Here is a 26014-nt window from a genome sequence, read left to right as displayed (position 1 = left end):
CAGTATCCTGAAACATAGTTGATAATTGCTGTGAGTGCACCTTAGACTGTAGTGTGTTGATCAGGATATTGTATATCAATGTGTATAATTGTAGCATTACGATAACAAAGCATGGAATCAATAAGTACTATTTAAGCATATATTTGACAATTATGAATGTAAATGTGTGGAGGAGACATCCGTAACCTTCCCTGGTTCCACTGGATCACACACACCCACACCGCATGTCCAGATTGTGGGTACTGTGGCGCATGCATATCCGTAGTCCGCTTATATATGTTTACAGTGTCTGTGTGATTACGTGTTTTATGCAGTTGTGACTATTCCAACATATGTCTGATCCGGTTGATGGACGGTGCAGAAAGCACTTACAGCTTTATATATGTAACAGTCTTTGCAGCATGGATGCTTACGCATACGCAGTAATCTATATGTTCTATAGTCGTAATTCAAACGTGACTGCATTCACGTTTGCCGGTTACTGTGACCAGTACACGTTAGCTGTTCATTGTCATTAATATGCATACCCATGGTACCTATGTACATTTACATATCCCCCCCCGCACACACGTCACAGGCATCCATTCTCCTGCTGGGAAAGGTGCGGTACTGCATGTTGAACATTCCTAATTCCCCCTCGCTCATGGCCCAGGATGCATATGTCGTCACCGCAGGGCTGTTCAGATGACAGCTGCTTATATCCCATACGCATACAGGCCTTCGATTGTCAGGGTGTTGCTGTGGTGCTTTGGGTTTGGTCTTGTCCGCCCACTGTACGGGACTGCCCTGACCCTGTACGAATGTTAGATGAGTCACATGGGCACGTTTTGTCCGTGTCCATGGTACCATGTCACGGCCCCCCCCAATTAGTCGTAACCGTGTGCGCCGATTGGCCGGTGTACCGTAGATGTCGTTATACTAATTGCACACGGTCTGCTCGAAATAACCAATTTCCATTACTAACCCTCCGTATGTATGGCCTGTGTCGCAATATTACAAGGGTTTAACATTGCGTGACGACTTTCACTGAGCCACAGACATGTGTGTTTGGCCCGGTTCCGCTGTGCTATTTAACATGGCGGAACAGGTTGAACAGCTCAGCCACGAGGACATCGGGTTCTCCGTCGCTGTCTAGTATTGAATGTCTATGTGGAGTTTGTTTCACAAAGCGAGACAATGTCGACATTGTTAACGGACATCTCGCTAGCACGTCCCGCCGCGGGTGACGTATGTCTGCCTTTGGGCGGCGAACAGGCATTATGCTGTGCCATTATGTCTGGGGATATATGGTTTCCTGACATAGATGATATGCCATACTAGCAATGACCCTAGCAATGACCCGCGTCTGGGTGTGGGTACTGCTGTATTACCCACGGGAAGAGTGGCCTTAGGTTAAGTGGTGCCCTAGGCAGAAGTTGCCACCGATACATCACCCGCTACCCCCCTCCTGGTCTACCTACACCAAATAGAGTCTGGAAAGGTGCCCCGAGTAGAGCAACGCCCTAGACGGCTACCTACTTGGCCTATGCCTAAGGCCGGCTATGTGTGTGGTCCCTTGGGCATCGGACTCGAACACCACGTCTGCCGTGGGTATGTCCAGCATTACCCACATCCAGCCCCAAGGCAGTCAACACAGCATCCATGGGTCCAGATGGTGTCCCAGCTGTGTACTCCAGGAACTCTATGGGGAATTAACACACACTTAGGACAGCTGTTTAATCTTAGCCTCACCTCAGGATACGACTGAGTAGTAGCACAGGGCGACTGTAGTCACACTCACATAGATGGTGCCTCCACTGACCCTGGTTATTACCATACCATTAGTTTGACAAGCCTTATCTGCAAAGCCATGGAGATGGATCATAATGGACACATAGATAAAGACATAGGGACCGCATACTTTGGATACAACCCAGTTTAGCTTGGTCAGAGTCAGATCATGCCTTTACACGTGTTTCACTTTGTAGAATCAGTCACCAAGGCCATTGATGAGGGTAAAGCAGTCCATACAGCCTACCTCAACCCAGCAGAGGCCTTCACACAATACCCCTCGGGTAATTGATAAACCCGGCTTCTTGAATGTTAATCCGTACATCGCCATATGGGTTGCAAACTGGCTAAGTCACAGAACACACATGGCCATAGTTGCTGGCGCCATGTCATACTCACAGCCAGTCACAGGTGGTGTCCCATGGGGCTCAGTCCTGGGTCCACTATTTCCAGCATCTACGCTTCCAATGTACACGCATACACAGGGGGGTTATGGGTGACAATGTTTGCAGATGACTGCAAACGGGGTGCCAAAGTCAGACACACATCTGACACAGATATCCTTCAGGAGTGCCTCACAGATGTGGATAAGTGGTACCAGAGACATGTCCTACAGCTAAATGCCAGGAAATGCATAGGCATACCCTTCGAGAAGAACAAGGTTACCCCGAGCTACCATATAGGTGGCAATCCACTGAGCACAGAGGGGTTACCAGTGATCTGGGGACACGGTTGTTGTTAACCGCTCCTAGACACACATGTTGCTAACATAGTTAGGTAGACCTTCCACATTGCCCACATCATCATGAAGGGATTCACATCTAGATCAGGGAGGTCATTGTCCCCTTGTACTCATCACCAATAGACCTATGATTGGGTACAATGCCCCGCTCAGAATGTATCTGACCCAACACCTGCAGCAGCTGGAAAGGCACCAACAGTTCATCGACAAACAGATGCAGGGTCTCAGGTATATGTGTTATACTGACCGACTGAAAGAATTCCAGCTGTATACAGTTGCATACCACTTGCCCAGACGTGACCCGTGCCTGGCATACAAGGCTATGTCGCACCCAGATCTGATGACTATGCTTCACGAAATAAGTTAGATCCTCAGAACCACAAGGGGAGGTGACGTACACCTTGACACTGTCATTAATCGAACGTGTTGTTGGGACAGATTCATCACCCAGACACTCACTATGCTGTGGAACAACATCCCAGTACATGTGAGGGCAAGCACCTCGCTGGCCTTGTGTTAGTATTTAGACATGGATGTCTGAATTGATTTATTTAAGTAACCTTCTAAATGAATATTTACATTAGCACATTGTGAATCTTTACATTTCACTGGTCTATTTTACAGTAGTCATAATCATACGGTTTATGTGTATATATTATGGTTCATTTATATTACTAGGTGTCTGCAGTTCTGTTAATATATTGGCACAATCCGTAGGACATATATATGTATCTTACACAGTCAGACATTTGGAAAACATTTTATGTTGGTTCATCTTTCATATATGTACATATATTTCTATTTTCCGATGAAGACTGTACCTTCAAGCAATGTCTGATGTCCTCACTGTGTGGGATCTGTAACCCAAGTAGGGTTTGTTCGCTTGTTTGCCTTTAAGGCATGTAATTAGTACCTAGCACATCTAATGTACTGACCAATTAATGCTTTTAAATGTAGTAGGTTGGACTGCATTGTATGTATTCTGAATAAGTCTGCTTATGAATCAGAGGAAGAGGGCTCCAATAGACAATGGTGACTGCCTTTAATTCTTGGTGCGCTCTGAGTGGTCACTGCCGGTTCCTACAGTACCTCGTCCCTGCTTTGGATTTCATCGGCTGGTTGTCTGTGTTTGTTGTATGGGGAATGTCAACTGTAGTCCCTATGTGTATTTCCTGTGTAATGCCTTACTACGGCAGTGTAATTCCACCGGTTTGCAGTTATGGGTGCCATCTTAGTCATACGCTTGTCCATCCATGAATTGCCTACTGGACACTGGTATAGGGCTGTACACATTTCACACCTGCATTTAGCATTCTCCGAGTATGGTTTGCATTATTAGCGGAGAGTAAGGCATGCTACGACACATCCCTCCCACGGGCGGACAAAGGATTGCCTGCAAACAACACCGAGGCCAGATTCTACATACCCAGAATCCCTTGACTGCAACAGTTGACAGTACCCATTACACATCCTTCATGTGCGGACTGTGATGTGGACGCAGTTCTATGGACCCGTACCCTGGGTATTTCTGTGCATCTGTGCTGCATTTCATGGACAGCTATCATCAACATTGAACACGCTATGCATATGTGTACCTGTGACGACAATGAGTCACATGAGTAATGCACGATGCTAGCAGGAATTCTCTGAACCGAATTTTTGGGTCCTACAATGGACACCACTGTGCATATGTAAAGTTAGATGTTGTTGGACTGTGTCCAACTGGCCAGTGCTTTTCACTGCTGGTGTGTTCAATCGCGATGTCTGTTTGACTACACATTCCACATGGTGCTACATAACCAGGTGATTTAGTACTGAGAACAAATGACATACATCCAAAGATGCTGGTTAGCAACTGCTTCATATAGACCTCAGACATGCCAATGGGACATAGCCGCCACTGTATTTCCAATATAACACCACCGAACATGTTGATTACCTATGTATTCATTTAACCATGTTGTCTTCATTGGTGGGAATGCCATACTTTACTTCACCTACTTGTCGTTGAGTGTGTGCGATTAGTATCTGTTCCACAGGTCGCACATCTGTTCCGCTGTACGGTAGCGGTGCTCCTCAGTCTGTTGCTGGCAGATTGAGTGCTGTGTACGCCGTGTTGGCACGACGGTCCGCTTTGTATGTGGAATGTCAACTGTAGTCCCTATGTGTATTTCCTGTGTTATGCCTTACCGCTATGTCATTTACCCGGTTTGCAGTTCTGGGTGCCATCCTGGCCATACGGGTGTCCATCCATGACAATTGCCTACTGGACACTAGTATAGGGCTGTACACATTCCACACCTACATTTAGCATTTTCCGGAGTATGGTTTGCATTATTAGCGGATAGTAAGGCAGGTGCTACGACACATCCCTCCCACGGGCGGAGAAAGGATTGCCTGCGAACAACACCGAGCACAGAGTCTACATACCCAGAATCCCTTGACTGCAACAATTGACAGTACCCATTACACATCCTTCATGTGTGCGGACTGTGATGTGGACGCAGTTCTATGGACCCGTACCCTGGGTATTTCTGTGCATCTGTGCTGCATTACATGGACAGCTATCAGCAACATTAAACACGCTATGTGCATATGTGTACCTGTGACGACAATGAGTTCAGTTAGTGATTGAAAGAAGGCGGCATTCCTGTCTTTAGACAAATTTTGGGTCCTACAATGGACACCACTGTGCATATGTAAAGTGTAGAGCTTGTCGGACTGTGTCCTTGTGAGCAGTGGGTTTCACTGATACTGTGTGTTCAGCAATCGCGATGTCTGTTTGACTACCCATTCCACATGGTGCTACATAACCAGGTGATTTAGTACTGTGGACAAATGACATACATCCAAAGATGCTGGTTAGCAACTGCTTCATATAAACCGCAGACATCCCAATGGGACATATCCGCCACTGTATTTCCAATATAACACCACCGAACATGTTGTTTACCTATGCATTCATTTTTCCTTGTTGTCTTCATAGGTGGGAATGCCATATTTTACATATCCTACTTGTCGTTGTGTGTGTGCCATTAGTATGTGTTCCACAGGTCGCACATCTGTTCCGCTGTAGGTAGCGGTGCTCCTCAGTCTGTTGCTGGCAGATTGAGTGCTGTGTACGCCGGTGTTGGCACGACGGTCCGCTTTGTATGTGGAATGTCAAGTGAAGTCCCTATGTGTATTTCCTGTGTTATGCCTTACCGCTGCTGTCATTTACCCGGTTTGCAGTTGTGGGTGCCATCCTGGCCATACGGGTGTCCATCCATGACAATTGCCTACTGGACACTAGTATAGGGCTGTACACATTTCACACCTGCATTTTGCATTCCCCGGAGTATGGGTTGCATTATTAGCGCAGAGTAAGGCAGGTGCTACACACACATCCTCCCACGGGCGGACAAAGGATTGCCTGCGAAACAACACCGAGCACAGAGTCTACATACCCAGAATCCCTTGACTGCAACAATTGACAGTACCCATTACACATCCTTCATGTGTGCGGACTGTGATGTGGACGCAGTTCTATGGACCCGTACCCTGAGAATTTCTGTGCATATGTCCTGCATTACATGGACAGCTATCAGCAACATTAAACACGCTATGTGCATATGTGTACCTGTGACGACAATGAGTTCAGGTACGCATTGAAATAAGACAAAATTTGGTTCTTTCCACAATTATTGGGTCCTACAATGGACACCACTGTGCATATGTAAAGTGTAGAGCTTGTCGGACTGTGTCCTTGTGAGCAGTGGGTTTCACTGATGCTGTGTGTTCAGCAATCGTGATGTGTGCTTGACTACCCATACTGTGTTGTGCTACAGGAACCATGTCTTCCGACACCAGAAACCAATGCTATACATCCAATGTTGCAGGTTAACAACCACTTTCATACCATACCCAGAGGTCACGATTGGGAGGTATTGCCACTTTATTATCGGAACAACACCCCCAGACTGTGTACATCATGGGAACTTTAGGCCAGTCTTACCGCCATTTCCAATTGTAATTAGCAGACACATGTCAATACATGTATGATAACACATATTGTCATGCAGAAGTTGATCTATGTTATTTGGACATTGGCTTCTGCTTTTGGCATCCGTTGCTGTGAGTGTTGCCAGTTACCATACACATTGCTTGCTCAGAGGCAGACTACACAATACTGCGCAGTACTGTGGTCTCCTTTAAGGACCCTGAGCCAGTGGTCGATGGTACGCAGCCACTGCATCAATCACATTTGCCATCTACCAGTACCTACAGGACTGCATGAGCCAGTCATTCACTTACCCAACTGTGGTTCACTGTACCAATGCCAAGCATCCAGTGTGGTGTACCCCAGCCATACACAAAATGTACAACACGAGGAGGTGGCTACTACAAGGTGGAGCAGACACCTTGTGAGGTGTGACACCCTTGGTCATCATATGTGTAGACTTACACACTGTCATGAAATAGTCCAGGGCACATTCCACAGATATACCTACATGGACCTGGCTAACAATCATACCACCTTCAGTTGCTATGCTGGACACCTGGGAGCTCAGTCCCACATATGCTCTGACTGGGTTCACATAGAGGTGGGGTTTACTCAACATACACACATTGCCAACATACAGGCTGACAAGTCCAGTGAGGACATCTCCACACCCTCCCCCACACATGAGGAGATGTGTGTACCACTGGTTTGTGGTCACCAAATGTTCTGTGACACACAGGTGGGACATGCTCTCTCCAGGGTAGTGGACATAGCATCCATGAGACCAGCTGGTGACCCCGCTGTGTACTCCACTATCTCATTTATGAATTGGACCCACAGTTAGGACAGCTATTTCTTTGTAGCCTCACCTCAGGTAGGGTACCCAGGTTGTGTCACATGGCAACTGTAGTCCCACGACAGAAGGCCAATACCTCCACTGAGGCTGGTTATTACTGTCCCATTACCCTGAGGAGACCTATCTGCAAAGACATGGGGAGGGATCATACTGTGGCTCGTACATGACTGCATAGGGGACATACTTACTTTGCCTCACACATGGTTTGTCTTGTTCAGGAGCGGTTCATGCCTTTAAAAGCATAGTTGACGGCCCTCAGGATGCGGGGCCACTGATGGGGTGTTGCAGTCCATACGAAGCCTACCTCGACCTGGCAAAGCCCTTCATCACATTACCTCAGGTATCGTTGATAAACCCATTGAAGCAGGATATTGAACCATACATCCACAGGGAGTAATGATGTAAACTGTCTATGTGACACAACCCTGCGGTCATAGTTGCTGGCAGCATATCAGACCTGCCCTGTCAGAGTGAGGTGTCCCATGCAGGGCCCTTCCATGTGTGCACTCCTGTCCATACACCTACATCTTCACGGTACAGGCACACACAGGGGTGCTATGGGCAACAGTGTTTGTAGATGACTGCAAAACAGGTGCCATAGTGGGACAGACATCTGACACAGATATCCTTCAAGGGGCCTCCCAGGTATGCATATCTGCTGTCAGGGACATGTCCCACAGCTAAATGCAACGTCATGCAACATCATACCTGTGGAGAAGTACTAGGTCACCCCTGTCCAGCATATAGGTGGCCGTCCACCTGTTGGCCAGGGGTGATTACCAGGAATCAGGATGGTGTTGGACGGTCACCATTCATTCCACACACACGCTGCTATCACGGTTAGGTGGGTCTTCTACATTGCCCACCTTATTGGTGCAGGGATCACATCTCATCAGGCTGTAAATACTGTCTCCTTTGTACCCATTACGCGGTTACACCTATGATCTACTACATTGTTCTATCGACTGCATTCCTCCGATTCTAGTTAAGCAGCTGGGAAGCCCACATAGGCTGATTATTGTACAGATGCAGGATGACACCATTTTGCGTATCGCTGCCCCACATGTAGACCCCTGCCACATCACGCCATTATTACCCGTTTGCGGCTGACCTGTGCCTGACATACAAGGCCATGTCAACCCATATGTCATGTGTATATTTCACCTACCGTATTCAGTGATTCTTTAGAATCACTAGGGCAGTGACATTTACCTTGTCACGGCCATTCATGGGATGTGTTTGGGTGACATATCACCCAGACAATTCATTATGCCAGCATCTACATCACAGTACATGTGACAGACATCCTTCCTAGCCTGTTCACGCGTTGTCCATTGGATGGAGAATTGTATAGCCAGGGATTACATCATTATCAATGCTTGACGGAGATACAGCAATATCAAGCGGTATTTCTATTCGAAGTACAGAAGGTTACAAAGCCATCCTAACTATGGTGTAGTGAGCCATGGCTGGCCTGGGACGATGGCCTACCCTGTACCCCATGGATGTGAACTCTTATATTCATAGTTTGTCACATTAGTACAATTGTCTATCCACTATACTCTCGCCACTATATATTTCTGTGCACATGATTGTCTCTTTCAGGCTGAAGCGGCAGGTATGCTGTGTCGCTGCACATACGCCACAGTTGATGACAGTGTATATGTCCCGACACTGCATACTGAGGACTACCACATCCTTTTCTCGAAGGTTATTACATGCATATGTCCATTCATTCTTCTTTGGCCTATGGGTAAGCATGGCAAACATTACCTAAGTCCCGTTTGTGCATGCTTCATGTTAGGAAAGGACCAGGCTCCGCTGCAGTCATGTGTTGATAGTAGTGTCTGTGTGTTTGCTATGGAAGCGATTGCCAGTACATCTGTGGAGGTGTAGTTGGCACATGTTCCTCTTTGCAGGGACACCCATCCTGGTGTTTGTGTCATGCATCTGCACTTGGCACGTGCCATATGTCCTGTACTATTCCCACAGTCCTGTATGCCTTCATGCACTACTACTGCGTGTTACTGGCTGTGTGTATGTGGTACACATGGACATTGTGATGTTTGTCTTGACCTATTCCAATGCTAGAACGTAAACATCTGTCAATTAAGTCTTTTAAATCAAACTGTAACACTCATTCGTATTTTCAACATGACACTCATTAACACAGGAAGCTGGGATTAATAACATTTTATTACTGTGCAGCAGGAGGCAAAGGAGTATGCAGTCAAAGTTTAGACATTTGTTCAACTCTATACATGTTACATCTGTATGAGCATTCTGTATACTATCATCTTTTGCACACATTAATGATGTTGTCAGTCACAAGGCATTTACATTGCTAGAGTACAGAACATTGTATTCCTACAACAGTGCTCAGGTAATGCTTATTACATGTTTTCCCATGAGGATAGCCCAACCTTGAGCCACATATTCAGTTACAATGTACCTTGTTAAGTTCTGCTCTGATAGGGTTCCCAGAATGTTCATATTCTGTCCTCACCCGTGTCCTACTAGGTTCCTGTGTCTCTGCTGAGCAGCTGTACTCTGTGTTACAGCTCACAAGCCTATCCTCCTCAGTAGAAGGATGACAGATATACCTGTACATACATGTATTATTCTGTAACCGAGCAGATGACTAATGCTGACTGACATACACCTGCTGCACTGGTTACTGCTAGGGTTAGGGTTCAATCACACTGCAGCTACACTACAAGCAATTACATGCATGAGAAGCTGTACTGCCACATTGTCAGGCAGAATAATATGCATTATACACTATTTGCTCTTTAAAGTCAGTATCGTCATATATATGTTTAACATGTATTTGCTAACATTATCCTCCTTGATTGCTTCTATCATCCAGAAACATATACAACATTATTTCATTCCCAGGCGTCTTCCTCTGTCGAACGTTTAACTAGCCAACTACTTTGATGTTCATTGCAAGTAGGGTTGCATTTTCTATTGACAAATACCACTACAGTGTCTTGATCCATAGTCTCGGTACAGGTGCGCGCTGCCAGAGTCCCTGACTAATTACTTTCACATGCACAGTGATCTCAAGATCAGGGATTTACACATGTGCCTCTAATATGAGCAGAACAAATACAAATGGCAATCATGATATTCAGTGCATGACTGACCCCATCCACCCAATGGTTTGTGGAAATGGTTCAACAGTGGGTTTAGTCCAAATTGGTTCCGCCATGCTGATGACACCTGCTATATTACCTCTAGGTGACACGGGCTGCTGCTTTGGTCTCTTCTATGTGGTAGTTGGTCACGGTGTTTATCTTCTTCAGTAAGCGCCAAGTTTTATCGCATTCAATTCTCAGCGCCACGGGTGCAACAAAATTTCGCTTATTACATTTAGACACAACAGTTCTCATTGCAATCCTAGTTCATCAGTCACATGTGTTCAAGAGCTGAAAGCCGCCATTCATCCTTCCTCCTCCAGTTGGACAGTGTTTTGATAACTTCCTCTCGTTCCCCTGATTGATTTCACTTACTCCAGAAGCTATGTAAAGTGTTCCAGCCCAGGTTGTGACGCTGTCACTTGAAGTCCATATGAATCGGTATTCCTTTATCTCGTTTGTGCAGAGGACCTGACATGTCAGAACAGCTTCCATTTCACCCATCTGGATTAGTAGGTTTCTGACTGTGTCTCCCAGTTCTTCGAGCTATATGTGTTATAGTTCGCTTTCCATGGTGCAGCAATTGTACAGTATGTCATGTGACTGGCCAGATAACCCAAATAACAACTGCCGGACCAATTCTAGGTAACCATTGCTATGCTTATTTCCCACAAACAACATAACTATATTCTACTTTATTACTGATGCGTTACCTCTGCATGTAATAAATTCTGTCTCTAACAGAGGACTGTTTATACAATTCAGGATGTTTCTGCACATCCTTCAACATTGTTCTCATGATGTTTCAATACAAATTAGAATGGTGCTGCAAGTAGTACCGTGATCTTTGGCTGTTATATGACATTCGTGAAGACACAGTTACAAGTTACAAATACTCCCACCAACTGAAACTGTACCATGTTTATGATAACATACAATTCCTTTTTGTGTAACAGGTAAGTACATTGCCACGTTGTCCTGTGATCTCACAGAACCTGTATCAAAGTGTAGATATTCACAAGTCTCAATCTATCCCCAAGGGAACAACATGCATCGGAAGTCCTCCATATGATGTAGGTATGGCAGTACAAACACAGCAATTTACAGTGTTCCTAGTCTCTATATGCAATACCATCATGCCTAGGTATCTGTTGAAGTGTGAAGACAATTTCAGGCCAGTTCATCACGTATCAGTACTTGAAACCTTGTAGTTATATGCAGGTAAGGTCCCGGAAATTGTAACGTAAACACAAACATGGTTAATAGGTGTATAATCATTAGGACAGCAAACATAAATGTCTTTGGGGTTGCTTTGTATTGTTATACAGTCTTCGGCGGGTGATTCGGCTCTTTGGTATATCAGCTACAAGATGTCAATCAGACTTGGTATCCTTTACCAGTTTGAGAAATGTGAGGTGGACCCAGGACGACCTCTCTGCAAACTTTACGCGGTAGGCTGCTGTAATAACAGTACCCGTACAGACATTCGCGACTGTCCACTTGGCAATAATGTTCTTGATAACAGTGACATACACACAGGATACTGGTGTCAGCTATGCTTCCGCCTTTTGCTCTTATCTGTAACAGACTTTAACTGAAGAACAGTGTTACTAGTTAACAATCCTCTCATGTCACCTACTACTGAGTCATCGACCGCTCTGCAGGCATGACAGCTTTCCACTCTGGCACATGATATGCCATTCCACATACTACTCAAGTGGGTGCAGCACTTTACATTTGAACTGTTGTCATGCTCAGCAATGCTAGAGGTAGACAGCTCATGTAACTCGGCCTGGATGTCACCCACCAAACTCCTCTACTTATTTCTCGTGATCCCATTCTACGGCGGCAGCAGTCGCGGTTGAGTGTGGGTTGTACATGCAATGACATTCATGGTAATATCAAGTAATCCCCCAGGTAGCGTGATTGTCTGGTTAACTACATGTGTTCTATTGTCACTGTAGCTTTTACAGCATGCCAGATCTAGGGATACTTAATTTTACTGGCACCTTTGCCACTGCTGCTGCATCCGGATTATTGGTTGGGAATGCTTCTACCCATTTTGATTATATATATGTGTAATCGCTTAAACAGTATTTGTTCCTTCACATTTATGCAGATGTATGAATTCCATACAAATAGTAATGAACGGTTATGGTGGTGTAGGTAAACCCACCCTTCGGGTTTAAATACCCCTGTGCATGATATCTACGGCAAACGTGACACGCTGCTCATGAGGTTTGTATGGTTCAGAATTCGCATGTTAGGTATTCTGTTAACCAAATGTACCATCCCCCTGTTGAGACATGTTCTACCCATGGCTCCACAAAGCCGCATATCTGAATATATTAATAGACGTTTATATTGGCTTTATGACGGTGGATAGGGGCAGTCCGTGGTTCAAGGATTGCTCCTCGTCATAACCATCGCCGGCTTTTCTGCTTTCAGAGTTGCTGTTTGCATTGTTTGTACAGTTTCTACATCTAAACAGTCTGAGGTTTGTCATTCCTCATTCACACAGACACTTTCCAACTGTGACGCTGCTTGTTTTGCAGGCATGAGCTCATGCCTCAACTTTCCTACTGTTATCCTGTTGCTTTCTATGCCCTGCACATTTACAATTACCTACTTCAGTGGGTAACTGCATGTAGTCTAACGTATTCAGGTTCATGCGCATGATTAATCGGCCTACCGTGGATGTTATCATTCCCCTATTCTTCCACTGCTGCTCATAAACATGCACTGCACAGACAACAGAATGACTATCGACATATGTCCACACATCATTTTTCCGCCACAGTACAAGCACGTGTTAAAGCTATCTATTCTGCTGCTTGAGCAGACACGCTATGCTGCAGGGTTTGGCCGCTCACAATGTCATTATCAACAACTACTGCATAACCTACTTCATTCGTTCCTCCTGTAGGACTCTGTCTACATGATCCGTACACATTAACTGTCACCTCTGCATCATCTAAGGGTATATCAGTGTTATCATGTCTGTGTGTAGTTATTTAATCCATTTCGTGATAGGCAACTGTGTGGTGTGCCATACACAGGTGTCGGACGTGACGCTGATAGGTTTCATGTTGTACAACGCTCAATCACTGGCGCATGTGAGGTTGACTCAGTGGTATGGTCAGACATGACAAATGTCTAGCACGGGTCAGGAATTTATCTTCTTGCAGCAGATTGATCGCAACTGCATGACACATTCTCACAGTGAGAGGGTGGTCTAGTAACATTACGGCCGGGCCTGTACTGCCATGGGTGCTACAACAACTGCTCAGTACACAATGTGGCACTGACCATGCCACAGTGTCCAACTGCAATGAGTAGTCAGCTATTTAGCTGCTTACTTCCCTGTTGTTGCATCAAGACTGACGCCATATATCTCCGCTACACCCTACGGTCTGACAACATGTGTTATGATTATTCACTTAGACCTACTACAGCTGTTGAGGCTATCAATCGTTTCTAGTCTGCATAACGCTGTTTCTGCTACTGTAATCCAGTGTACTATGTGTTGTGCTGCCATAAGTGTATTAAAGGTTAAGGCAAACAATACAGCGGATTCCACAGCATTGTTTGGTATCCAGTTTTAACATGTGTTAGTCGGCCCAGACACCACATCATTCCCTTCTTGTTAGTTGGCTTGGTGCTTATTATATTGCTACCTTCCTATCGCCATGTGATGTTCTACCCTACTTGGATACCAGATATGCCAGGTAATTGACCTGTATTCTGTAGTTGCAATTTATGCTTGCTTACTTTATGTCCCTGTTCTGCTGATTATCTCATTAATGCTATTGTGTCTTCCATACATTGCTGCTGGGTAGTCCGCAAGCAGAATATCATCCAATTAAAGTGGAGCTTGACTGGCCCCGGTGGAGTTGACACCGAATGTAGCTAGCCATCCCCTGTGAGAATATCGCTGTACTTTCACAGTAGCCCCGCCGATAGCCGGGTATGGCTGTATCTGTCACCCTGACTGTACAAGCAAAGCAATACTGTCTATGTGGATGTATAGGTATTGCAACGCAAGCATAGCTTAGTTGTACCTCGGTAAGATACTTCTGTGGCATGTTCATAGCATTGGATATAGTGTGTGGGTCTGGCAGCAACGCCACCCTAAGTATTCTTACATGATTTACAGCTTATACACAGTGTACCATCCGCCATTCCCTTTGGTTTCCATCAGAGATACAGGGGTATTGCATGGTGAATAGCGACACTTTGTGGATGGGGAATTCTCTAAGACTTTGAAGATATCTTCTGGTGTCCACGGTCCATACGCCACGGGGTTGGCTGCTGGCCTCCCTGTGCTGCATGATGGTCCGCTACTTCAAGTAATTGACAGATATCCCCACTCTGTTTTAGTACTCTGTTCTTACCGGGTGTCCCTAGGTATGTTACGGTTCGGGATGTGGTTTCAATAGCTTCTATTACATTTGTTCGTTGTGCTACCTATGCTGCCACAGGATAACGTGGGGACTCAGCCTGCCCTCCCGCTAATATCCTGCATGTGGTATCTGAGGTGGTAGGTGTTGTGGGGGCGATCGGTACTACTGTATTATGATCTTCTGTGTAATGCATGATGCTTAGCCATTTGTAGTGTTCTATTCCCTTCGCACACCACCTCAGTCCACCGATGTGCATGACGGATACCCAATTGTCGCTGTTTTGTCGCCTCGCACATCTTAGGGCTGCCACCTTTTCCAATGCACAATGTGGGACATTAGTGTTCGAACGTAATTTGCCTGGAAAATGCATACCCACGGCCAGTACATAGGACAGGTATTCACGCTTTGCCAGGAGAGCCACCAATTGTTGTAGCATTTCAGTTGCTTATTCTGTTTATTATTATATTTTGCTGTTCCACATACAAATTTACTGTTTTATGCTACCATTTTGATATATATCTGGGAAATGTTTGTCCTGAGATATCAGGACATTTGACATTTGTTCGGTTTATTTACAGGACACGGCTGGCCAGAGAGGGCATATCCCTCTCAGGGTGGAACAGGTGTTTACCTTGGAACATATGCATCAAATTTTCAGGGATTACAATGTTTCAGTAACGATATGTTGCCTAATATACCATCAATGTCATATTTATTACCCCATTTTGCTGCGTAACTCACATTATGTGCTCTCTGCGACAGCATATTCTTCACGCCACCACAAACGCTGGATCACATGATCTGTTGCTTCAATAATCTCCCATATCCTCTACACGACTGCTACGCACTTCTGTCATAACATCGGTGTCTCTTCCCTGTATCCACTGTAGTGTCTACAATCACTATTTACTCTGCTGTGTGTTCCCTGACCTATGTTCAGATTTAACAGTATGTGGGTAGGTCTTCGACCCGATATCACTACTGTTAACAGAAACACAATGTAGTCTGGTCCCTGATCTACAATAGACACAAAAGGCAGACACTTTACCTGGGCCTCCTGTTTAAGGCTGCACGCTTTTCTTGGGATCCAGTTTTCCGCTTTCAGCCACAGATCAGACAGTAAACAGCCTCTTTACACACAACAATTCAGTCGGAGGTCTTTTTCATTCAAGAAGAACCATTTATGCATATTCTCCAGCTGCATATGTCTAACCAGCCATGCACTCTGACCTGTAGCTTACCAAGGAATTCGATTACAAGGATCACAATGTGAAATAAGTTGTTAAACCAGACTGTAGTTATCAGTAGGCTTTTCTAAGTGACAGCCGATAACACAGGAGGCTCGGTTCGAACGCTTTAGTAGTGTACACAGGCAGGCTAAATAATATACAGTCCAAGTATGAGAGTTTTGTCTGACTCTATACAGTAAGCAGTTTCTTTATATAGTGTTTACAATCAGCTTTTGCCCACCTTACTGACGTGGTCGGTCACAGGGCATTTCCATCACTATGGTCCGCAATAGTCTATACATACGGGTGCTGGGGTCGGTTTCTTTTAAATTGTTTTCTCATGGGAATAACACAGCCTTGCAAGGCACCTTGTACATTACAGCATCCTTTTGTGATTGTAGCTGTTTCAAGGACCCTAGACTGTTACGATACAGTGGACAGTTAATTTCTTAATATTGCTTTGTCTCTCTGGTAAGGAGTTGTACTGCTATCTTCGATAGAGCTCACAAGGCCATCCTCCTCTGGGGAAGGAGTGCTGTTATGCATGTACATACATTTATTGTTCTGTAACCCAGCAAATAATTAATGATGACAGACATGAGCCTGCTGTACTGCTTACTGCCAGGTTCAGAATTCCATCACAGTACAGCTTAGCTTCACCAATTACATGCAGGCTTAGTTCTACTGCCATATTGTACGGTACAATTCAATACATTATATAGTATTTCGAGTGTAAACTGAACTTCATATGTGTTTCTATATATTTTACTTAACAACATCCATCCGCCATATGCATGTTGTTCCGCCCTTTACCTTGACCGTGTATTTGTCCGTCCAGCTACGCTTAATCTCCACATGTGATGTCCCAGTTTCCCTTCTTTGCCTGTAGCACCCTGTTAGACGCCCTGTTTGGTAGGCACCTGTTCCGCTTATATGTGATCGACTTCACTGCAAAGATAATCATCGATGCGGTGGTCCAACGACCGACTTGTCCACATGTGTACAGTTATGTGCACCGTGGTCGATGCAAACCTGATGGTTTGACGGTACATACTACATGCCGGATGTACACATTCTGCTGACACATTCACATGCAGCCATTTACATATCTGTACTCCGCGTGGGTTGGTGACATGTGGGTAATGATTTGCCCGCTGGCATTGCCTAACACAAACATCTTTACCACAGTTCAGGTATGCACATTGTGTGTGGTTGTATAGCTGCACACGGATGCTAGCAGGTTTGGGTGCAGGGTCATACATGGGTGTGACTGACATGTACAATGAGGCTATTGTGTAGTACATCCTAATGCATGGGTTCTGCTTCTGGATATTACACTTCATCATACACCATCCAGTGTATGCAACAGGGACGTGGTTGGGTCTGGGATATGTTGCTATGCACATGTTTGCCTGTGTTTGAGGTATCTTGCTTCCTTACTGTTGTTATGTCAGCACAGCTACCCGGCTATGTACTGTCACTACTGCTTGTGACCATTATGGTTGGCACCTTTTCCAATGCCCATAGTGGGGCATGTTATGTGGACACTTCGAATTTGCAGCACTACACATACCCACGGCTAGTGCAGTTGACAGAACTTCACTTGTTTGCCATACTATGAGCTTATTCTGTAAGCATTTGGGTTCCTTATTTATTTTCTTATGCCATGTCTGTGTTCCATATAGTAATGTATATGTTTTATGCTACTATTTACATGTATATTATGGAATTTTCTTGGCAGGATCGGAGGTCATTTTCCATTTTTCCGATTGTTGCAGGGACACAACTGTCCAATCAGGGACTGTCCATGGCACATTGGGACAGCAGGTAACCCTGGTGACCATGCCCATGTCGCTACTGGGGTTTCCACCTTTTCCAGTTTCCGATCTGGGATATTTCCGACTCACATCTGACTTTACAGGTCGGCACATTACAACGTCACTATATAGCATAGAACTTCAATTTGTTTGCCTAGATATAAGCTTATTGTTGTGGCAATTTTTGCTTATTCTGTTTCTTGTGTCATTTAGGTATTTCTGTTACAGAAATAACCAATTCATGCTACCATTACATAATACGGATATCATTGTGTCCTACAATCGTAGCACATCAGCCATTTCTAATACGCTTTTTCGACACAACTGTCCATGGAGAGACTGCCCCAACCAAAGTGGGACAGGTGGTGACCTTAATCGCTGCTCCTATGTCGCAAAGCGGGCGCTGACATGTGGCTGTACACCTTCTCTGAGTGTAAACACTGACGGTGCATTGCGGGACGAACGCGTCTTATGCGCATCCTTTGCTCCTTGGACGGGTACACTTATGCCTTCGTGGCTTGTATTTGCTTCTCCTTAATTTGGGACGGGACTATGTTGCATACCGTACGCGCTTCATTCTGCACAGGACCTGGCTGCTGCCATTACTATTGTGGGCGGACCGTGGCTGTCAGCACATTAGGTTGCTCACCTCATGCCGCTTAGACACTTCCAGACGATCCTACCTGGCTCGCCACGACACTACGCACGGTTTCGTGATTCCGTGCACTCTCATTAATATGTATATGGCGCTATCATGCGCCGCTATTCCGATGCACCTCCGCCGGGCAAAGGCCTTACGCCGCCTTGCGCCGAGCTTCATGAATCCCGGAACAACTAGTTAAACACCTCATTGCCATAGTGCTTTGCAGGTTTATATGAAGAATACCAAACATTAATAAATATTTTCTTGACTGCAGCTCTAATAGCAATTTTTCAAAGAAAGGCAATTAACTGCATATACTTTTAAAACAGTGACTGATCTTGCAACATCAATGGAACACTATCCTATTAATACTTACAGGTTTGAACAGGCTAGGAAGCTGTAAACAAAATAGTTTTTAGCTGTATCAGCATGAAGCATGATCATTTGTCAAAGATCTTTGGGTCTAGATTGGCCTTAGGACCATCATGAGTAATCCTTGACTCAGTTCCATCATCCTGGATTTAAATATCTCAAGTCATTTGGCTTTTTCAGATAGTGGCAATTGTTTTTCTGGAATTAGGAAATGTATTCTTAGAGACCTTAAGTTTCATTAGTTTGTTTAATCAGTTCAGGCATTTCTCTTACCAGTCTGAACATCTCAGATATGGCTTGATTTGCCTCCCGTCTTCCTTCTTTCTATGGTTCCCAATCTGTTTGGCTCACACATACATTCTTAGTTCAGTGGACTTTACCACTGGAACACTTGTCATATCCTCCTCCTCATAGTTGAGGTAGACTACTTGACTTGTTTTCAAAGCAGGTGAAGGATGAGTACAATACTTGCCGTCAAAAGAACCACTTATGTGTTGAGTTGCTTTGATCATTTTTCTTGACTATTTTCCATAGCATAGAACTATGGCTATAGCTTTGATTCTAACAACGAGACATTTTTTCAGATTTGTTTGAGTAAAATTAGTTGCTGTGGATCCACATCAGTTCCACTGGCTGGAGTTGTTCTGCAAGACATTACAATATGGTTCTGTCAACGTGGCCCAGTTCATCAAGTTCGAAAACACTGAGAGACGAAACGTCAGTGTAGAGCACCAACTCGAACAGTGTATTTCCTCTCCAGAAAGTTACCACTGGCTACCATATTGAACTTTACACCTTCGCTGTAGTGTTATATAGTATTTCGAGTCTAAACTGGAACTTCATATGTGTTTCTATATATTTTTCGAACAACATCCATCCGGCCATATGCATGTTGTTCCGTCCTTTACCTTGACCGTGTGTATTTGTCCGTCCAGCAATGCTACTCTCCACATGTGATGTCCCAGCTTCCCCTTCTTTGCCTGTAGCACCGTGTTAGGACGTCCTGTTTGGTAGGCACCTGTTCCGCTATATGTGATCAACTTCACTGCATAGATAATCATCGATGCGGTGGTCCAACGACCCGACTTGTCCACATGTGTACAGTTATGTGCACCGTGTCGTATGCAAACCTATATGGTTTGGACGGGTACATACTACATGCGGGATGTACACATTCTGCTGACACATTCACATGCAGCCATTTACATATCTGTACCTGCGGTGGGTTGGTGACATGTGGTGCGTATTTGCCAGCGTGGCATTGCCTAACACAAACATCTTACCACATTTCAGGTATGCACATTGTGTGTGGTTGTATAGCTGCACACGGATGCTAGCAGGTTTGGGTGCAGAGGTATACATGGGTGGGACTGACATGTACAATGAGGCTATTGTGTAGTACATCCGAATGCATGGGTTCTGCTTCTGGATATTACACTTCATCATACGCCATCCAGTGTATGCAACAGAGACGTTGCTGGGTGTGGGATATGTTGCTATGCACATGTTTGCCTGTGTTTGAGGTATCTTGCTTCCTTACTGTTGTTATGTCAACACAGCTACCCGGCTATGTACTCTCACTACTGCTTGTGACCATTATGGTTGGCACCTTTTCCAATGCCCATAGTGGGGCATGTTATGTGGAAAATTTGCAGGACTACACATACCCACGGCTAGTGCAGTTGACAGAACTTCACTTGTTTGCCATACTATAAGCTTATTCTGTAAGCATTTGGGTTCCTTATTTATGTTCTTATGCCATGTCTGTGTTTCATATAGTAATGTATATGTTTTATGCTACTATTACATGTATATTGCGGGAATTTTCTTGGCAGGGGATCGGAGGTCATTTTCCATTTTCCGATTGTTGCAGGGACACAACTGTCCAATCAGGGACTGTCCATGGCACATTGGGACAGCAGGTAACCCTGGTGACCATGCCCATGTCGCTACTGGGGTTTCCACCTTTTCCAGTTTCCGATCTGGGATATTTCCGGGACTCACATCTGACTTTACAGGCCGACACATATACACGGTCACTATATAGCATAGAACTTCACTTGTTTGCCTAAATATAAGCTTATTGTTGTGGCAATTTGCTTGCTTATTCTGTTTCTTGTGTCATTTAGGTGTTTCTGTTACAGAAATAACCAATTCATGCTACCATTACATTAAATACGGGATATCATTGTGTCCTACAATCGTAGCACATCAGCCATTTCTAATACGTTTTTGGGACACAACTGGCCATAGAGACTGCCCCAACCAAAGTGGGACAGGTGGTGACCTTAATCGCTGCTCCTATGTCGGTGCGCTGACATGCGGATGTACACCTTCTCTGAGTGTAAACACTGGCGGTGCATTGCGCGACGAACGCGGTCTTATGCGTATCCTTTGCTCCTTGGACGGGTACACTTATGCCTTCGTGGCTTGTATTTGCTTCTCCGTTAATTTGGGATGGGTACTATGTTGCATACTGTACGTGCGTTTCATTCTGCACGGGACCTGGCTGCTGCCATTACTATTGTGGGCGGACCGTGGCTGTCAGCACATTAGGTTGCTCACCTCATGCCGGCTTAGACACACCTCCAGACGCATCCTACCTGGGCTCGCTCACGTACACTACGCACGTGTCTGTGATTCCGGTGCACTCTCATTAATATGTATATGGCGCTACTGCGCCGGCTATTCACTGCACCGCCGGCGCAAGCCTTACGCCGGCCTTGCGCCGAGCTTCATGAATCCCGGGGAATGTCTGTTAAACACCTCATTGCTACAGTGCTTTGCAGGTTTATATGAAGAATACTCAAACATTAATAAATATTTTTGACTGCAGCGTCTCTAATAGCAATTTTTCAAAGAAAGGCAATTAACTGCATATATACTTTTAAAACAGTGACTGATCTTGCAACATCAATGGAAACACTATCCCACACACACTTAAGGTAGTTTGAACAGGCTAGGAAGCTGTAAAACAAAATAGTTTTTTTAGCTGTATCGCTACTAGCATGATCATTTGTCAAAGATGGTCTTTTGGGTCTAGATTGGCTCCTTTAGGACCATCATGAGTAATCCCTTGACTCAGTTCCATCATCCTGGATTTGGAATATCTCAAGTCATTTGGCTTTTCAGATAGTGGCAATTGTTTTTCTGGAATTAGGAAATGTATTCTTGGTAGAGACCTTAAGTTTCATTAGTTTGTTTAATCAGTTCAGGCATTTCTCTTACCAGTCTGAACATCTCAGATATGGCTTGGATTTGCCTCCTGGTCTTCCTTTCTATGGTTCCTAATCTGTTTGGCTCACATATGACCTTAGTTCAGTGGACTTTACCACTGTCACACTTGTCATATCCTCCCCTCCCTCATAGTTGAGGTAGACTACTTGACTTGTTTTCAAAGCAGGTGAAGGATGAGTACAATACTTTCTGTCAAAGAACCACTTATGTGTTGAGTTGGCTTTTAGATCATTTTTCTTGACTATTTTCCATAGCATAGAACTATGGCTATAGCTTTGATTCTAACAACGAGACATTTTTTCAGATTTGTTTGAGTAAAATTAGTTGCTGTGGATCCACATCAGTTCCACTGGCTGGAGTTGTTCTGCAAGACATTAAGGCAATATGGTTCCCCTTAACAACGTGGCCCAGTTCATCAAGTCTGAAAACACTGAGACGAAAACGTCGTAAGTGTAGGAGCACGAACTCCCGGAACAGTGTATTTCCTCTCCAGAAAAGTTACCACTTGGCTACCATACTGAACTTTACCCCTTCTCTGCTGTAGTGCAGACTCAGAGTTGGTATATTTAAATAAGGTGGGGCAATGGGGGGGGGGCAAAGCCTCCCACTTCGATTAGTGTAATTTGCTACCAGTTGTGTTTTTTTTTGTTGGTGGCCAAGTGGTTACTTTCTCGGGAGAGGAAATATGATGTTCCATGAGTTTGTGCTTCAGCACTTACAATGTCTTCAGACTCGACGAACTGGGCCTCAACATTTTCAAGGTAAACCAGCAATATATAGATTTGGCTGATTAAGAATTTTCTTAGTCATTTTGTATTGCTCTTGCTCTCTCTCTCTCTCTCTCTCTCTCTGCAGCTTAATTTGATTGCAGGTAGTGGGGACTTGACAAAGTACAAATCAATACTCTCAAGTGAAGTTTTGGAATCATGTGGATACTAACTGAGTTCCACTGCCAGTGATTAGCTCTAGACGCATCTCTCATCTTTAAAATATTGTTTTATATCAATATATCACCTGTTGACTAGTAACTGAGGGTAAGCAGATTATTTCAGTGTCACTGAAGTAGCAAACTACTACTACCAAATATTTGTTTTTCTGTTGTAGTCACGCAAGTCAGCTGCGATTTTCACCCATAGTGCTTTTGACAATAGTATAGTCATACAAGGTGTTCTCCTCTGAGTTGGCTTATACTCTATGCAGAACTGAAACTTTGTCATTGCTTTTGCAGCAACTGCATTTATACGTAGCCACCACACAGGCATTTTTCCCTCTCTCTACACTTGGTCAATACTTGATGATTCTCATAAATGTATCAGAGGACAACTGCTCTCTGTGAAGTTGGCATAATAATTTATCATAGTGCAATAACAAAAGGCCTTCATGCTATGAGAGTTGTGTTTTTACTACAAAGAACTTTGTCTGTGCCCATTTGTTAGGCCATCCGTTTTTGACATTGTGATGAAAGGTGGTACTACCAGTACAGCTAGCTGGAATTTTGTAAATAATTATATGTCATTGGTGAATATTGAAATGATTTATACAAGATGCATGTATGTCATGTGTATATCAAACTGCTTGTACAGACGTGTCTGTTGAAAAGGTATTTGTAGAGTGCTATGTTTGAAATGTAAACACAGTGTGCTCTACTGGAAGAGAACAGAAATGTACCTGCATTATTGTAACTGTTTAAATGTACATGTTAACAGAGGAAACTGGATGGTTAACCTCAGTCCAGTAAACTTTAGAAAAATATCTGAAATTAAATTACTTTATAAACTATGCAATAAAGAGGAAATCTCTCAAATTTTCAATGCAGCTAGAGACACAAAGTCTGTACTAGGAAGCTTTCTGTATTGTCTTTGGAGTGAACTAATTGCTACTTTTGATGCATGAAGGAATGCAACTGTTTTATGACTTCTAGCATCTGCCAAAGATCTGAGCTAAAACCCTTGTCTGTATATTTTTACAGGCAGATGTTAAATGCGGCCAGCTTCTAGCAATGGGGGCTTTGGCCTGGGAATTAGAAGCCAGATAACCAGAAATATCGTAATTCTGCAAGCTATCCCAGCAGTAATATTTTAGACATTATTTTAAGAAGTCTCTGACTGAGACAGAGCATTCTGCATTCTGTCTTGGAACTGACAACAACTAGAAGGTCCATTCAGCACATCTGGCTTGCTCTATTAGTAAGTTCTTAAGTAATAGCAATTATTTAGATTCAGCCAGGAATAGAGTGAAGCTTAGTTTAGATATTTTGTCTTTATTTATTTGAGACTGTCCTGAAATGTTGTTTTAAATATTTCCTGTGATTTTGAACTCTGATATCACCATGAATATATATTTAGTATTGTCTTGTTCTTTTATTATTTATTATTAATTATATTTAAAGCTTTCATTGTGCCTCATCTGTGTAGAGATATTTACGTTTTGAGAGTACCTGCATATTTATTTGGTGACACTGTGTGGGTCACTCCTAATAACCTTGCTCTTGGTCAAACTACCATTTGTGTTAATATTAATATTACACAGTAAGATTGGACACCCTTTGTTAAGGGCCTTAAGGTAGCTGGCAGGAGTGACTGGTGGCAGTGAAAACTACCTTATAGTCTGGTCAGAAGGGGACATAGCTAGTAAACCTGTGCCAGCCTTCCCCAGGTGTGTGTGTGTGTGTGTGTGTGTGTGTGTGTGTGTGTGTGTGTGTGTGTGTGTGTGTGTGTGTCTATAAATCAAACCTCAAAGGGTGTGTGTGTGTCAGCTACTTGAGCAAGGACATGAAGCACTGGTTGGACAGAGAGGGTGCTGAAGGTCTTGGCTTGGTCACTTGGTAGAGATCTCAACTCCATAGCAGTGCCAGTGGGGTGTCTTACTGGGGAAGTGGAGAAATATGAAGAAACCAGTCCCAGATTGACTGTGGTCTCTGTGTGCTTTTAAGGAAAATTGCACTTGATGCAGAGAGCTGCATCTGGAAATACCGTGTGTGTACCTCTCATCCTTTCAGTGAACGTCACCCACAGGTGCCAGTGGTGAGGATTGAGGCTCCTTGATTACTGGTCATGTGGTGGGTCATCACATTTGGTTGGCAGTGGTGGGATCACCACATCACATATTGGGATTCAGGTGTGTGGATATTGAACTCCTGTAGCCTGTAAACAGTGATCACTAAAGAAGGTGTTTGTACTTTCAAGCAGCCATGTGGTAGACATTCAGTGTTTCATATCACAATAGTTTTATTTATTTACTTTTTGTTAGCTTAGTTAGTCAAAGAGAGCAGGCAAGGATGTCAGCAGAGGAGTATGGCAAATGACAAGGAACCAGTTAGCAGAGATGTGCCAAGCCAAAGGACTGGTGCATGTCAACCTGATGAAAGTGGAAATGGTTGCAGCCTTAGTCACAGCTGCATCACAGACCAGCAACCAGGAAGACAACCAGATTGGCCTTGAGGATGTTCAACTCTCAGAAAATGGACAGTTCAACTTTGCCTCAGAGGACTTAAAAATCCATCTGGAGTTAAAGAGACTTGAACTGGAGGCCAAACATTTGGAACTAGAATCAAAAGAGAGACTGTGGCATTTGCAGGTTGAAGCAGAATCAGCAGAGAGACTGCAGCATTTGGAAGACTAAAAAATGAGAGGTAGAGGCAAAATGAAAAGGAAGTGCTGACTCTTTGCCAGGGTCATGGAGGTAATGGGGAAGGGAGTAATGGAACCCCAGAAGCAATAAAGGTCAGTAAATTTCTTCCACAATTTACAGAAAGTGATAATTTTGATCATTTTATTCTTATGTTTGAAAGGATATGTAAACAGTATAATGTTGACCAAGGGCT

This window comes from Protopterus annectens, chromosome 1.part2, assembly GCF_019279795.1.
Source record: "Protopterus annectens isolate FY-2018-M chromosome 1.part2, PAN1.0, whole genome shotgun sequence".
NCBI classification, from domain to species: Eukaryota; Metazoa; Chordata; order Ceratodontiformes; family Protopteridae; genus Protopterus; species Protopterus annectens.
This window is presented reverse-complemented; position numbering follows the sequence as displayed.